This window comes from Coffea arabica, chromosome 10e, assembly GCF_036785885.1.
Source record: "Coffea arabica cultivar ET-39 chromosome 10e, Coffea Arabica ET-39 HiFi, whole genome shotgun sequence".
Lineage (NCBI taxonomy): Eukaryota > Viridiplantae > Streptophyta > Magnoliopsida > Gentianales > Rubiaceae > Coffea > Coffea arabica.
The window spans coordinates 23,049,837-23,062,790 of NC_092328.1; positions in this window are offsets into that span (position 1 = coordinate 23,049,837).

Consider the following 12,954-nt stretch of genomic DNA (forward strand, 5'->3'; position numbering starts at 1 on the left):
AAATGGAAATGTTAGTGTTTTTAAGAGTTGGCCGAGGATACTTTGTGGTTGCATGGAAATTTTTGGGATAGTGGAGGGTATTTTAGTCTTTTCACGTTTCCTCCAAATTTCTACTCAAGTCCTCAATTCTAATCTAATTCCAAAGTTTACCCCAAATGTAATTTGAATGCCTAATAATGTACTAATCTTACGAGAGTTCAATTATCGAAATTTTTATGTCCTAAGTATACTTAGTATACTTATAATGATTTTGTTATAATGCTAAGTTTCCAATTAACACTTAACCTTATTAGGGATTAAAATGAGCTATCGAAATTTCGAAGAATTTATATTAAGGCAATAAAATTACTCTAACTTAAGAAATATTAATTTAACATAGCGAAACCAAGTATGTTAATATTTTGGCACAATTATATTATTTATCACATAAAATTATTTCTACGTACTTATTTAAAAACAAGTAGATATAATGCTAGAATTTATTAAAGAATTAAAATTGCAATGGAATATACATTGATATCTATATATTTTTTCGAGGTTCTTACAAGTACAATGTGAGTGCTACCTTCAATGTCTCTGATCTATCTCCCTTTCTTGCAGACGACGAAGCTGATTTGAGGACAAATCATTTTCAAGAGGAGGGGGATGATACGAACCAAGCGACACCACTGAATACAATTCGAGTTCCTCTAGGACCCGTGATGCGAGCACGAGCCAAGAAGATGAGAGAGGAACTCCAAGGGCTTGTTTGTGAGGTGCAAAGCCAAGAAATTGTCCCCAAGGTCATTGAGGGACTTGAGCATGAAGGAATGAAAGTTGTCCACGTTATTCAAATCCAAGAAGACCACGATTGAAGGCTTCATGGTTCGAGTAGTGGCTTAGCCGTCCTTCTAGTCATGTTGGAGTCGAGTTTAGTCATTATAAATAAAGGAATAATTCGGCCAGCTTGTTAGCCTAGGAGAGCCGAACTTAGAGTTCCTAAAATGTAGGAACTTTGTCATGTTTAGCCTTGATACTAACGTCGCCAATCTTGTGACGAAACCCGTAAGAGATTAGACTCAGGATCGACAAGAGGATACCAAGCTTGGAGCGGATGACCTCAACCCATTAATCACGTGGTTAACTAACCTTGGTATAAAGGTAGAAGATGCCACAACCTAGTGCGATTCTAGATTGATAAGTCATGAACACTTAGAGAAATTCTAAGGTATTCAAGATGTGAGAACCCGTAAAACCCTAATTATTTTCTTAGGGTTTAGTTCCCTTTAATTGCATGTTTTCTGCATTTTCTGGTTTAGAAATATTTTCTTAGTGGATTTTATGAGCAATTATAGTTTTAAGATGATTTTTCTAGCATTGGAGAATTTTTAGAAAATTAAGAGTAAATAGTGGACGTGGGACCCACTAGTGCGAAAAGTTCGGAAAAATTCGGCCAATAAGGTTAAGTTTCGGATACTGTTTAAAATTTATCGGGTGTTAATAGATAAGTAGAATGTGTGAAGTGATTGATGTGAGAGAGGAAAGAAAGATAAGAATGCATTTATGGAGGTGACAAGTGTCACCTCCTCATTGGAAGTTTTTTTAAGAATTACTATTCCCAATTTTGACTTTTTTGACCAAAGGATTATATATCAAAAAAATGCACAAAAAATCACCATTTTTCTTCTCTTGTTGGCCGGCCACCTTGAGCAAGGAAGGAAGAAACTTTCTTCACCATTCAAGCTTCTACTTGTTGCAAATCAACCAACAACATTGGTTACATCCAATTCCATTCCATACAATCTTACCTTCTAGTGCTAGTAAGTTGTTTATTGAAGCTTGGTTGAAGGTTTAAGGTGTTCAACAACCTCATCTCTCTTGTTTCTTGGTAAGTGAAGCTTGAACACCCTCTTACACCCTATGAAGCTTAAATTATGCTTAGTAGTGCTTGAAGTGCTGAAATTTCTGGTTATATCTTGGTTTGAAGTGATTTGGTGAAGTTTTTCATTTTATTGATGATTTTTCTGGTTTAATATGATCTTGATGTTGGGTGCTTGTATGATGGATTGTAATGGTTGGAAATGACTCTAGTGAGTGTGAATTGTGGTTAAATGCAATCAATTTTGGATTTGGTGTGAAAATTGAAAAGTTAGGGTTCTTAAATCCCCTATTCTGTCCGAAATTTTAGGTCATAGCTAGAGGCCGAATTGGACTTTGCTCAAAACATGAAAGTTGTAGGTATTGGTGAGTAAGAAGTGCCTGCAAAATTTCAGGGAATTTGGAGTAGTATAGAGAGAGTTATGCCGTTTTTACTGTTGCTGTTTTTGGTGAACAGAATGTGCGGAACTGCGATAGTAATTGCCTATTTTGACTGGATTTGGTTTGGATTTTGAAGTTGGTGTCTTCTGATGAAATGTTACTGGATGTCTTAGTTATCATATGCCTTTGGAATTTCGGCATTTGGACTTGTATAGACTGAGTTATAGTAATTACAGTTTTCTGTGTTTTGCAAACCTGTTTTGGTAATTCTGGTATAGTATTTGGCACTTTCGACCTAGTTAAGCTAGGAACTGGATTGAGTGCCCTTCTACATTGTTGTAGCCCTGTTTCATAGCTTCGAATCGGTGGGTCTTACACCCCCAACCGATAACCGTAGTGAAATTGACGCCATTACCGCATTATAAGATCAAACACGGTTTTTCTATTAAGGCTTAAGTTAAGGTCATATATTAATTGCTGGTTTGCTACCATGCTTATTTATGCATATGAGACCCTATTGGGGTTGTGTTCAGCATTGTTTTATGACTCGTCGTCGAGTCTCTCTTAGGGCTTGCTTTCATTTTGGTTGTTTCCTAGCTAACTTTTATACTTGTACCACTTTGAGCCCTGTACGGCTTTTGGGAAATGAGATGACCTTTGGTGTGAAATGTTGGGGCTAATTTGAGGAAATAATGAAGCCTTAATGGCTGGAAAAGTAAGAATTTTAGGGACGGTGCTGCCCGATTTTCTAGGCCGTTTGGTTCCTTTAAGTAGATTTGCCTTTTGGTGGAAATGAAAGGCTTTTGGGTTGTTTGCGCCTAAGTCTTCATGTTACTTTTTTTTTTCCAAGAAAATCATGTTTTCCACCCTTGCATTAGTAATTATTTTGGCGAGGCATACGACTAGTAGTCGAGCCTCATGTGCATTGTGTTTACTCGATTCTGGAAGTAAAACCTTCAATTGATTTATTTTGATTATTTTAGGGTTTCTTGGCGATTAAGGCCAATCTGAAGTGAAAACTTTTGAAGTTAAGCCGGTGAGTGTACCACTCCCCTCCATTGCTATTTAACTTGATTTCTGCTCTGCAATCTGTTTATTTGTTCGAGACGAGGGTGTACTTTATCACACTCGTTCTCTAGTCTGCTCATATGCCAATTTACTATGCAAAAATTTGAATCTGTTATCTGTGTCTGCATCTGTTCGGATTTCTGTTCGGATTTCTATGACCTATGAGCTCAATCCTATGGCTAAGTTATTCGAGTCGGGCCGGCAAGGGCCTGGACGATTAGATAACGAACCACGGTAGTCTGTTCGGGGATTTTGGGTATTGAGACCCTTGATTCCGGGTATACTCGAGTATTACCCTTTTTGTTCGTTTGAGGTGAGCGGGCCCGGTAAAGGGGTGTTTGGTGGACGGAATTCGGTGATAAGAGGAGTCTACGGACGCATTGGTTCTATATACGTTGACGGAGAGTCAACCGGTTAGGATCAAGTATTGCGCTGGAAATTTGGCTCCTGAGAGCCACCCGTATCCTTCTGATTTGAATCATTGGTTCCTTTGCTTTACATCTGACATGTGTATCTGATTTGTTAAATGTGAAATGCCATGATTTTAATGCTATCTGTTTGGTACCTCATTGAGCGCAAGCTCACCCCGTTCTGTTCCTTTTGTTTTCCTTACAGGAAAAATAAATACTTTTGGACTGGATTTGATAATCGGTTGCCGACTTGAGCTAGTTGAACATATCTTTTGTATAGCTCATGTATTAAAACCCTAAGTGTACTTTTGGGGCGTTTCTCTTTTGATTTGGCAAACCGTGTATATGTATTATCTTTTGAAAGCTTTTGTATGTCATTTTGATTTGTAAACGCTAAAGATCAGATGAAAATGTTTGTTAGCTATTTCGGTTGGGTTCTGACGGGTCGGTTACTATTCATGGCCGGCTCCGGATTTCATCTCATTTTATTTTGGGTTATTTTACCATTTTGACCTGTTTACGCTCGTTTGTAAGTTCCGGATCGCAATAGATAGCTCTAATCTGATCCGTAGTCCTGGCGAGAGCTGGGCAGGCAGTCCGCTAACCCCTTTGGTTCGCCTTAGGGGAAAGTGGGGCTGTTACAATTGGTATCAGAGCCACTTCGCGTGGTCTCTGCGCGGAGTGAGACTGGGCCAAGTGGTGTTGTGGTCCTAATTTCATGAATATGTCTAAGTGCTCGTTTGAGCGTAAGTTATGAACCGGGCATGTGATAAGTGTACGAATCATTATCATAGGACTCGAGGAAGCTAGGTATGTATGTCGGGTAGGAATCTTTAATAAGGATGGTTTACTCTTGGGACCGGCCGGCTCGAGTTGTGAATTATCTTAGATGGGATTCTTGCGCCCGGATACGAAAGATATGAGGGCCTAGGTTAGAAAGGATTTGGTGAACTAGAAAGGCCATTCCTCGGTGGATCGTCTATGTTTGTACTTGACTTAACTGGCTGTATGTATGTGTGCGGCCTAATTTTGACCGACTTGTATATATGCGTTGATCTTGTTTGGAATGTATAAATGTGTGTTATTATAAAAGTTTTGAGTGTTACTTACATGTATCGTGCTTATTTTGGTTTAGCATTCTTGCCTAGACCGAGTGAAACTTATGGAAGGAACACGAAGTGGTCGGGGACGTGGGCGCGGAACTAGACAACCCACGCCGGTTAGGGAAACGGGGGAAACCTCTACTGGACCCAATCCTGAATCCCAAATAGACCCCAATGTGCAGATAGCTGCCGCTATGCAGCAAATGACAAACCTACTAGCACAAGTAGTACAACAACAGGGCCAAAACCCAAACCCTAACCCCGGGAACCCTGGTAACCACGTCGAGAGCGAGGATAGAGCTCTCGAACGTTTTCAAAAGTTTTCCCCGCCAAAGTTTATTGGGGGACCCGACCCCGACGTTGCTGAGAAGTGGCTTGAGAAAATGGTTGATATATTCGCGGCCCTACACTACCCTGACGAAAGGCAGGTCACTTTTGCCGTGTTCCAACTGGAGGGAGCTGCCCGTTCCTGGTGGAACGTAATTAGACAGAAATGGGAGCGGGAGCAGACGCCTAGGACTTGGGTGAACTTCATCCGAGAATTTAATGTAAAGTTTTTCCCTCCTCTAGTCCAGGAGAGGAAGGAGGACGAGTTTATCCGGCTCCGGCAAGGGGCTCAGACTGTGGCGGAATATGAGAGTCAATTCACCCGCCTATCCAAATTTGCGCCCGAACTCATCATGACCGAGCAACGGCGAATAAGGCGTTTTATCCAGGGCTTGAACGTGGAAATTCAAAAAGATCTGGCGGTAGCCCAACTTAATGCCTTTAGTGATGCGGTGGAAAAAGCCCAGCGCGTTGAAACTGCAGGGTTACAAGTTAGAAACTTCCAAGCAAGAAAAAGGGGTTTTCCGGGAAGCAGCTCAGAACAAGCAGATAATAGTACAATCTCTAAAGTTCGCAAGGGAAACGGGGAAGTACGGCAACCAGGGGTGTCGCGTGATGTCCCTCAGGGAGGACTGGTCTCTGCTACTCGTGGTCCCTGTGGATATTGCGGAGGGCCAAGTCATACGGAAACAAATTGCTGGAAGAAAGAAGGAAAATGCTTGCGCTGTGGAAGCGCTGAACATCGGATTGCTAACTGTCCAGCTCGCCTGCGCGAGCGGAGAGGGATTCTGCCACCGACCAAGCCCAATTCTCAGCAACCCGCCAAGAACAACCCTGGACAGACGAAAGGAGAAGGGACGGGATCGAAGGCACCAGCTCGAGTATATTCTCTAGAGCAGCATCAGGCCCCTGACTCGTCTGAGGATGGAGAAGGTATGGTCCGTTGGGTACTCTAGATTTGATAGATTCCGTTAATAAGAAATTTCGAGGACGAAATTCTTTTAAGGGGGGGAGAGTGTGAGAACCCGTAAAACCCTAATTATTTTCTTAGGGTTTAGTTCCCTTTAATTGCATGTTTTCTGCATTTTCTGGTTTAGAAATATTTTCTTAGTGGATTTTATGAGCAATTATAGTTTTAAGATGATTTTTCTAGCATTGGAGAATTTTTAGAAAATTAAGAGTAAATAGTGGACGTGGGACCCACTAGTGCGAAAAGTTCGGAAAAATTCGGCCAATAAGGTTAAGTTTCGGATACTGTTTAAAATTTATCGGGTGTTAATAGATAAGTAGAATGTGTGAAGTGATTGGAAGTTTTTTTAAGAATTACTATTCCCAATTTTGACTTTTTTGACCAAAGGATTATATATCAAAAAAATGCACAAAAAATCACCATTTTTCTTCTCTTGTTGGCCGGCCACCTTGAGCAAGGAAGGAAGAAACTTTCTTCACCATTCAAGCTTCTACTTGTTGCAAATCAACCAACAACATTGGTTACATCCAATTCCATTCCATACAATCTTACCTTCTAGTGCTAGTAAGTTGTTTATTGAAGCTTGGTTGAAGGTTTAAGGTGTTCAACAACCTCATCTCTCTTGTTTCTTGGTAAGTGAAGCTTGAACACCCTCTTACACCCTATGAAGCTTAAATTATGCTTAGTAGTGCTTGAAGTGCTGAAATTTCTGGTTATATCTTGGTTTGAAGTGATTTGGTGAAGTTTTTCATTTTATTGATGATTTTTCTGGTTTAATATGATCTTGATGTTGGGTGCTTGTATGATGGATTGTAATGGTTGGAAATGACTCTAGTGAGTGTGAATTGTGGTTAAATGCAATCAATTTTGGATTTGGTGTGAAAATTGAAAAGTTAGGGTTCTTAAATCCCCTATTCTGTCCGAAATTTTAGGTCATAGCTAGAGGCCGAATTGGACTTTTCTCAAAACATGAAAGTTGTAGGTATTGGTGAGTAAGAAGTGCCTGCAAAATTTCAGGGAATTTGGAGTAGTATAGAGAGAGTTATGCCGTTTTTACTGTTGCTGTTTTTGGTGAACAGAATGTGCGGAACTGCGATAGTAATTGCCTATTTTGACTGGATTTGGTTTGGATTTTGAAGTTGGTGTCTTCTGATGAAATGTTACTGGATGTCTTAGTTATCATATGCCTTTGGAATTTCGGCATTTGGACTTGTATAGACTGAGTTATAGTAATTACAGTTTTCTGTGTTTTGCAAACCTGTTTTGGTAATTCTGGTATAGTATTTGGCACTTTCGACCTAGTTAAGCTAGGAACTGGATTGAGTGCCCTTCTACATTGTTGTAGCCCTGTTTCATAGCTTCGAATCGGTGGGTCTTACACCCCCAACCGATAACCGTAGTGAAATTGACGCCATTACCGCATTATAAGATCAAACACGGTTTTTCTATTAAGGCTTAAGTTAAGGTCATATATTAATTGCTGGTTTGCTACCATGCTTATTTATGCATATGAGACCCTATTGGGGTTGTGTTCAGCATTGTTTTATGACTCGTCGTCGAGTCTCTCTTAGGGCTTGCTTTCATTTTGGTTGTTTCCTAGCTAACTTTTATACTTGTACCACTTTGAGCCCTGTACGGCTTTTGGGAAATGAGATGACCTTTGGTGTGAAATGTTGGGGCTAATTTGAGGAAATAATGAAGCCTTAATGGCTGGAAAAGTAAGAATTTTAGGGACGGTGCTGCCCGATTTTCTAGGCCGTTTGGTTCCTTTAAGTAGATTTGCCTTTTGGTGGAAATGAAAGGCTTTTGGGTTGTTTGCGCCTAAGTCTTCATGTTACTTTTTTTTTTCCAAGAAAATCATGTTTTCCACCCTTGCATTAGTAATTATTTTGGCGAGGCATACGACTAGTAGTCGAGCCTCATGTGCATTGTGTTTACTCGATTCTGGAAGTAAAACCTTCAATTGATTTATTTTGATTATTTTAGGGTTTCTTGGCGATTAAGGCCAATCTGAAGTGAAAACTTTTGAAGTTAAGCCGGTGAGTGTACCACTCCCCTCCATTGCTATTTAACTTGATTTCTGCTCTGCAATCTGTTTATTTGTTCGAGACGAGGGTGTACTTTATCACACTCGTTCTCTAGTCTGCTCATATGCCAATTTACTATGCAAAAATTTGAATCTGTTATCTGTGTCTGCATCTGTTCGGATTTCTGTTCGGATTTCTATGACCTATGAGCTCAATCCTATGGCTAAGTTATTCGAGTCGGGCCGGCAAGGGCCTGGACGATTAGATAACGAACCACGTTAGTCTGTTCGGGGATTTTGGGTATTGAGACCCTTGATTCCGGGTATACTCGAGTATTACCCTTTTTGTTCGTTTGAGGTGAGCGGGCCCGGTAAAGGGGTGTTTGGTGGACGGAATTCGGTGATAAGAGGAGTCTACGGACGCATTGGTTCTATATACGTTGACGGAGAGTCAACCGGTTAGGATCAAGTATTGCGCTGGAAATTTGGCTCCTGAGAGCCACCCGTATCCTTCTGATTTGAATCATTGGTTCCTTTGCTTTACATCTGACATGTGTATCTGATTTGTTAAATGTGAAATGCCATGATTTTAATGCTATCTGTTTGGTACCTCATTGAGCGCAAGCTCACCCTGTTCTGTTCCTTTTGTTTTCCTTACAGGAAAAATAAATACTTTTGGACTGGATTTGATAATCGGTTGCCGACTTGAGCTAGTTGAACATATCTTTTGTATAGCTCATGTATTAAAACCCTAAGTGTACTTTTGGGGCGTTTCTCTTTTGATTTGGCAAACCGTGTATATGTATTATCTTTTGAAAGCTTTTGTATGTCATTTTGATTTGTAAACGCTAAAGATCAGATGAAAATGTTTGTTAGCTATTTCGGTTGGGTTCTGACGGGTCGGTTACTATTCATGGCCGGCTCCGGATTTCATCTCATTTTATTTTGGGTTATTTTACCATTTTGACCTGTTTACGCTCGTTTGTAAGTTCCGGATCGCAATAGATAGCTCTAATCTGATCCGTAGTCCTGGCGAGAGTTGGGCAGGCAGTCCGCTAACCCCTTTGGTTCGCCTTAGGGGAAAGTGGGGCTGTTACACAAGAAGCCTTGGAGAAACCAAGAAAAACTCTCAAATTTTATTGTATATTGTTGAATGAATAAAACATGACCCAAAGTAGGCTATTTATAGCCATACAAGTAAGAAACGTAATGCGAAATGGAAAAGGCTAAAACATGACAAGACTCCCTGCATTTTAGGAAACCTAGAATCATCTCTCAAGGCTTGCAAGCTGGCCGAATTATTCCCTAATTTGAAATGACTAAACATGACTCCAAAGCAACTAAATAAACAACTAAACTTTACTATGGGTCCGAGGGCAAGTGCTCGGCTAGGTGTAGGTGTCAATTGTGATCCTCCTTTACTTGAACAACATGGACAACCTTCAAACCTTCGTGCTCGAGTCCCTCAATAACTTTTGGGACAATTTCTTGACCTTGCACCTCACGAACCCGTCCTTGAAGGTCCCCTCGTAGCTTCTTAGCTTGAGCTCACGTCACGGTTCCTAGAGGGACTCGAACCTTATCCAATGGTACCTCTTGGTTCGTATCATTCCCCTCCTCTTGAAAGCAATTTGCCCACAAATTGAAGTACGAATGATGACTAGAAGAGTTACATGCCATCGAGTCAATTTTGTTATGATTACCACAAGTTTCACCCAATGCAAAAACCACTTGCTAAGCTGGAAAGTAGCCCTTGTTGAACCTTGAATCTCACAAACTAGCTTCAATGTATCCTCAACTTGACTGCTTCTGGTCATGAGGTAAGGATCCTCAAAATGGTGTGATGTGTATCCCATGAAATCCAACTCATGCTTGGATACACTTGCAAGACTCCAAGGCTGTGATACCCCGAAAATTAGGAGGTTGTTTGTAAAGAAAATACTAAAGTGTATCTCTTTGGGTTTGATTTAAAACCTTATTTTGTTTTAAAAGACTAGAAACCCTAAAAAAAAAATTAATTTTAATCAAAAACCCTAATTTACTTGTGACTAACCGGTTTTGTTAAATCACTCATATTTTAATTGAAACCCTAATTTTAATCACTGGAATTGTAAAATTCCTCACGTTTTTCTTAAAAATGCCTTTTATTTGAAAATTATTCATTTATTATGGCCCTAATACCTAATCATTCCTCAATAGGTGCAAATGAACCTAGGAAGTAGGGTTTCACTTTTCGTTTCCAAGTTAAGAGCAAATTAGGGTTTCACGTTTTCCCGTAGTATGATTATTCGGTACGGAGTGAGGATCAAATTTGATAGGTAAAAGTGACTTTTGGATGAGGGAATACTATATGACTAGAAGTGATAATAATAAGTTAGTGATTATAAGTTAAAAACCCTAGTATACGCGATTTAAGAGAAATCGCGTCAAACCGACGGGTATCGATCACTACCGATTGAACCCACCACTTGACCACCACTTTCTTACCACCACGTACCCTTGATATTTTTGCAAAATATCACCCCCTCATACTCATCCATATGGCCGAAATTTGTGGCCAAAAATGCAAGGGAAAGAGAGAGAAATTTGCATTGCTTTGGTGGTGACAAGTGTCACCACCCTATGGCTCTTTGATTAATTTTTTTTTCTTGTTCTTTTATCCTTCATTTCAGCTTATTTTCATTCATTCTTTCTGTTTTTTGGCCAAGCAAGGGAGAGAGAGAGAGCAACAGAGAAAAACCTTCAATCCATCTTGAATCCAACCATTGAGTGCAACCAAGGAAAACTAAACCGATTATTCACTAGGTGGAAGCTTGGGAAGCTTGAGGAACCAAAAATTTCAAGGAGAGGTGAAGGATCATCCTTGCAAGCTTGTATCTTGAGGTATAAAGGCTGATCAACCATTCTTTTTCCATTAATCATGATTAAGTTGAGTATTAATGTTAGTATTGTGCTTGTGAAGCTTGTTTCAAGTGATTGTGATGATTGGATGGATGATTTTGAGTTAGGGTTTCTTGTGGGTTAGATGTTGTATGATGTATATATATGGTATATGATCTTGTGAAGGTGAAAGTAGTGGTAGTTTCAAGGTGAAAATATGAATTATAGCTTGAAATAACAAAAATTCCAGATTTCTGGAAAATTGTGGTTCAGTTCTGCCCGATTCTATTTCAGTATGTTAGAGGCCGAATTTAGCTTAGCACAAAACATGAAAGTTGTATATAATGATGTTTTATGGTTTCGTACAAAATTTCAGCCCAATTGGAGAAACGTAGCCTGTGAAAAGACCAAAATACCCTCACTGCCCTAGGATGCATCCAGTGATCCGTTTTAGACAGTTCATCCAATTGACCGTGTCTATTCACTATGATCCGTGCTGATTTAGCCATTTTCCAAAACATGAAAGTTTTATTAATTTGTCTTAGCTTTTCAACGCCTCCAAGAACGCCTTAAACGGACTTTGGTAGCTTGCGATATGGCCATTTGAAGGCAGTACAGTTAACTGACCGGTTAGTTGGAATTTGGTTCTGTGATTGGGGAATTTGACTGGGTTACACTGGAATTTGGACTAAGTGGTCTTCATAAAAATTGTAGGCCTTTTTGTTAGCTTCGAAACAGTATAAGTTTCATCCCAATTCGATAAACGTAGCTTCGGTTGTGACCGTTACGTAAAAACATGTCAAATCTGTCTTCTGTTAGATCTCATTTCCGCACATGTTGTTAACTTGATTTTGTACTCATATGACTTTGAGCCTATTGAATGGCTATTGTGATGAATTTATATTGTGTATAACTTTGGGATTGGCTGAGGAAAATAATGAATCCATAAATGGTTGAAAAAATTAGGTAAACACAAAGGGCGTGCTGCCCAAATTTACGCTCGAGAACTAGAGAACTATACTTGCAACTTGAGTAAGGGTTAAGAGTGAATATCACTTGAACCATCTAGGATATTTGCATCTTCTTTTACCGAGGTATATAAGTAAGGACTTGGCTGAACTTATACCCTTGAGAAATAAAATAATGACTGCTCGGAGTACGTTTTCTTTGTCACTTCGACTTAAATGGAGATTTCAAAGTTTTACGAGCAAGCATAAGTTTTACAAATATTTTACTCATAGCCTTTGGTTTAAATGTACTCTTTTCACTTCCAAAACTATACTTATACTTTATACTAGTAGTTATTCGGATTTTCTTTGGTTCACTTAAACTTTGGAGGGGTTTAACTGTAATATTTTCTCTTGGCTATTATTAGGGTTTCTTGGCGATTGAGAGTGTTATCCGGGAGGATATATTGGACATTATTTTGCTTAAATAGGTGAGTGTTCTATATACATTTTGTTTCTATGACTATGTAGATTGTTGTGACTATGTGATTATTTGTGAATATTTGATTAAATGTTAATTGTTTTCTATGATTTCTCAAATGAACTTTTGTTAGGTGAGTGTGTACTTTATCGCATTCGACCTAAATAAATATGAAATTTTTGATGATTAAATGTTGAAATACTAGTTATGCATGAATGTAAGCTTTTTCGCTGAACTGGGCCCTTGCCCTTGTTACCGATCGACTCGAGTCAGAAGCGGACTCGGTCGGGCGATTTGGTGACCTGGGTGAACGTTTGGTATACTCGAGTATTACCTTGTTGTCGGGTGGAGTCCGGCCAACATCCGGATGGGGGTGAAAAGCCTGGCCAACGTCCAGGAGGAGGTGAATGATAATGAACGAACGAACGTAAAAAACGAGGGGTTTTATTTACAAAAATGCATTTTTTAAATAATTGGAGGAATAAGGGAATGAAAGGGGAACGA